The sequence below is a fragment of the Triticum urartu genome, chromosome 7A, assembly GCF_056163025.1.
Source record: "Triticum urartu cultivar PI428250 chromosome 7A, HENAU_Tu73, whole genome shotgun sequence".
In the NCBI taxonomy this organism is placed as follows: domain Eukaryota; kingdom Viridiplantae; phylum Streptophyta; class Magnoliopsida; order Poales; family Poaceae; genus Triticum; species Triticum urartu.
In genome coordinates, this window is record NC_141879.1 from 225,689,656 (window position 1) to 225,694,633 (window position 4,978).

Consider the following 4,978-nt stretch of genomic DNA (forward strand, 5'->3'; position numbering starts at 1 on the left):
CGAAAACACCCTCTCCACCAGCCGCGAAACCCCAGCCTCCTCCGTCCCCCACCCCATAGCGGCCAATCCACCGCCACCATCCTCCATCACGCCGGAGCCGGTACCCCGACGTCGTCGTCCAACGCAACCGCAATCGCAACGCCCTCAAGGACTTAGCAGCTGAAGCCGAGGCAGAGCTGCCTCCATGACGCCGACGTGCGCCGTACCAGAACCACTCCGACCACGCCGTCCTGCGCCTTACTGCTGCGGCTCCACTGTCGCAACTGTCCACCGCACAGGAGCTATTCCCGCTACGCCGTCGTTTGCCGCCTCGGATCTACTTCCCCACCGCCGAGAGACTACCACCGCACCACACTCAATAACTTGGCCATGGGTTCGTCCAAGGCTGCACCATCCTCCACAACTTCTAGTTTTTGGCGAACAACAAGAAGATCGTCGGAAAAACAGGAGGAGGACACATCACTGCCAGCAGAAAGAGGTACTCCTCTTCCCTTATTCATGCAAATCTTACGTCTCCGCTCACACTATATTCATCCCACGAAAGAATCTAGTTGACCGCTTCTTTATGCATCTTCTTCGTGATACTAAATGCACAAGGTTTCCTCCCTTTTACTATTTCACCTTTGCTAGAGGTCAGTAGCCCGCCTGGATTTCAATTCAGGGTCAGTCGAACCGCAATTAAAAGAAGCAGCACCCACTTAGGCACGCGGAGCACCTAGTCTGCCTGTTCCCCGGGGAAGCGGCGCATCGGTGTCTATCATAGGGGTGTGGGGCGCAGGAGCTGCTTGCGCCTGATCTGGAGGTCGGCAGGGCTTGAATGGATGGCCGGGGGGCGGTGCCAAGCACGGCGGTGTGGTGAGGTCGAGGGGAGGGTGCAGGAAGGGGAGGAATACTGGGCCGGTGGTCGCTGGCGTTTCGAGGAAGATCGTCAACACTGACTCGCTGGAGGTAGATGAAGGCGATCTGCCCGTTCTTTGTACATCAGACGGTGCAGAAAAAATAGACTGACCTATTTGCTTTCAGTCGACTGTTATTTTCATAGAATCCTGTAGTAATTCAGTGTGCCATGCATGTTGTAGAGCTATCATATGTCTCCCGTCATTTATTTCTCACTGACCTGCTATCTGCTACCTTTACACTATACTAATTGTGCACACACTTCACCCATACTCACACTATTGTTTTTTTATGCATGGGTATTTCAGACTCTGACGCAGTGTTGATGAATGCAGAAAAGAAAAGACAGAAGTCACTCCAATGTAATTCGAAGATAAGCACTAAGCGTTCCAGCGCTCTAACGGGTGCAGTGTCAGCAGTTGGAGACAGTAAACGTAGCTCTGCAGTTGATGATCTCAATTGCCACACACAACCATCCCAGGTGCTTGCTTTAACTTTGTGTTGTCAAATGTGGTTGCATGTTGCATATGGTGTCTAGCTTGTATTGCTTCCAATTTGGTTAAATTGCATCTGCTTACTTTACACATTATACCTTTGATAATGACATGCTTTCCTGTTTTTGATACATACTACATATGTCTATTAACCATGTTCATACATCAAACTAATGCTCATTTGTATCCCTCGTCAATCACTTATGATGAGACAGTCACCCGGGTGGGTTTCTGTGAGACGCCATACTCGTTTAAAGAGTGCAGTGTCATCCTCCCCACATGATTCTCAAGAAACAGCAAGGCTAAATGAAGATAGTCAACGTAGCTCTCTAGTTGATCACCGCAATTCCCCCACACCACCATCGCAGGTGCTTGCTCTTACTTGGCAGTGTGATATGTAGTGTTCGTCTTACATGAAAGTAGTGTTCGTTAGTATCATGCATCAATGAGTTCTGAAGAGCAAATTTTATTCCTTTTTCTTGTGGGTTTGACTTGACAAGGCAAAATCAAGAAAGAGGAAGGAAAAGAGTAAGGAAGGCGATGATGATGGTCCTCTGCAGCAACGTAAATGGAGCATCTGTACCGATTCTCCTTGTACTGATAGTGCATTACAAGGTCCAAGTCTCCGCTCCCCTACTCCACCATCCAAGGTGCTTGCTCTAACTTGGCAGTATGATATCTGGTTGCATGTTGCATATGGTGTCTAGCTCGTATTGCTCCTAATTAGTGTAAACTGCATCTGCTTAGCTTACACATGATACATGTGAATATGACACGCTTTCCTATTTTTGGTACACACTATATCTTATGATAAGGCACCTTTAAGTCGCCACTGTGATATTGGTTGTGTCTTGCATATGATTTCTAGCATGTACTACTTCTAATTTGTTGAAACGCCATACAGTTTGAACTTGGCAGAGTGATATTGGTTGCATCTTTCATATGGTGTCTAGCTTGCAGTGCTTCTAATTTGTTGAAATGCCTTCTGCTTAGTTACCACATCATAGGTGTGAATATGTCACACCATCCTGTTTTTCATACATATTCCATCCTCGCATCATGTGTTTGCCTTTCATCCGAGTAGTGTTCGTTAGTATCATGCATGAATGAGTTCTGAAGAGTGAATTTTATTCCTTTTTCTTATCGGTTTGACTTCACAATGCAAAATCATTACAGCTGAAGGAAATTAGTCCGGCAGTGGATGATGGTGGTCCTTCGGAGCAACTCAAACAGGGGGTCTCTACAGATTCTACTCCGCCATCCTCCCAACAAGATTCGCAAGACAACACAAGGCTGGACAGTCATTGTAGCTGTGTAGATGATGAGCACATCTCCCCTACTCCACCATCACAGGTGCTTGCTCTAACTTGACACTATTATATGTGGTTGCATGTTGCGTATGATGTCTAGCTTGTATTGCTTCTAACTTGAATTGCATCTGCTTACTTTACACATAATGCCTGTGAATATGACACGTGTTCATGTTTCTAGAACATACGTGTACATGATGAGCACATCTCCCCTACTCCACCATCACAGGTGCTTGCTCTTACTTGGAACTGTTATACGTGGTTGCGTTTTCCGTATGATGTCTAGTTTGTATTGCTTCTGATTATGTTGAATTGCATCTGCGTATCTTACAACTTATACCTGCAACGATCACTTACCCATAAGACACATTTAACTTGGAATTGTGATGTAGGTTGCATCTTGCATTGTCTTCTAGCTTGTACTGCTTCTAATTTTTTGAAATGGCACTTACGACGAGACACTTTTTACCTGATAGAGTGATATTGGTTGCATGTTCATATGGTGCCTAGCTTCCATTTCTTCTAATTTTGTTGAAATGCCTTCCGCTTACTGTTTTTTCATACATATTCCATCCTCCTATCGTACGTGTGAATATGAAACGCTGTCTTTTTTTGTATATATTCCATCCTCCTATCCTGCGCTTGCCTTACATCAAAGTAGTGTTCGTCTGTATCATGCATCAACCAGTTATGCAGAGCTAATTTTATTCATCTTCTTGTGGTTTTGACTTCATAAGGCAATATCAGAAAATAGGAAGGAAAAGAGTAAGTTAGGGGATGTTGGTGGTCCTCCGCACCGACGCAAATAGAGACTCTCTAGATTTGCCACTGCTACTGCTAATGAAGTTGAAGTCCCAAGTCTACATGATGAGTTCATCTCCCGTACTCCACCATCGCAGGTGCTTGCTCTAAGTTGACAGTGTGATAATTGGTTTCATGTTGCATATGTTGTCTAGCCCGTATTTCTTCTATTTTGATTAAATTGCACCTGCTGAGTTTATACGTTATACATGTGCATATGACATGGCTTTCTATGTCTAGAATACACTGCATCTATCTATCATACCATGTTCTTACATCAAAGTACTGCTGTTGTGTATCCCGCATTAGTCACTCATGATTGGACGCTTTTAACATGGCAGTTTGATAGCGGTTGCATCTTGCATTGATTTCTACATTGTACTGCTTCTAATTTTTCGAATTGCCACTTATGACAAGACACTTTTAACTTGGTAGAGTAATATTGGTTGCATCTTTCATATGGTGTCTAGCTTGCATTACTTCTATTTTCTTGAAAATCCTTCTGCTTAGTTTGCACATCGTAGCCGTGAATATGTCATGCCGTCCTGTTTTTCTTACATATTCCATCCTCATACGGTTGTCTTACATCAAAGTATTGCTTGTCTGCATCATGCATCAATGAGTTCTGAAGAGTGATTTTATTCTTTTGTGTTGTGGGTACAGCTTGACATGGCAAAGTCAAAAAAGAGCAAGGAAAACAATATTGTAGGGAGTGCTGTTACTTGTCGGGTGAAACGGAAAAGGTTCTGCCGTCGATATTCTGCTGGTACTTATAGTGCAGTAGAAGGTCCAAGTCCACCGGCTAAATCTACAAACACAGTATCACCTGCTCCACCAGCTGCAGCATCCGCTTCAACTGTACCAGCATCTCAACCAGTTACTCGTTCGTTTGCTCCGACACTGGCCAGTTCCCAAGCTGCCTTCACACCTAACACTACTTCCGAAGCACTGCTGACACAACAGGACTTGGCAAGATCAGATGAACCTCATGAGCATCAACACCAAGACGGTACCTGACCGAGTCAAGTTGCAGTTGCATGCTCCTTTATATGTACTCTCATAGTTTGATGTACACTAACACTTTCCATATTCGTTGTTGAACTAGCACCACGGCGCAAGCGGAAACAGACATCAGGGATAATGCTTGACAGATTAACAAAATCTAAAGGAGGAAGAATGGAGATCCATTTTGAGGCATGTTTAAAAAGGCCATGTGATGCTACAGAGTCAGCCAAGTTAGTATCAGAGGCAGCCGTTGCCGTTAGGTGTCATGCACGTATCCTCCCAACGTGGATCCAGTACAGGAATGAGAAAGACAATACCCAGTTTAACACCTTCCTTGACCATTTATCCGTAAGTAATGTTATTCATCGCAATTAGTAATATTGTCTTGCTCTATCCCATACTTTCTAGCTTCCTCCTAATAATACTCACATTCTTTTTTCAACAGATGAGGTTCAAGTTGGATCCGAAAGA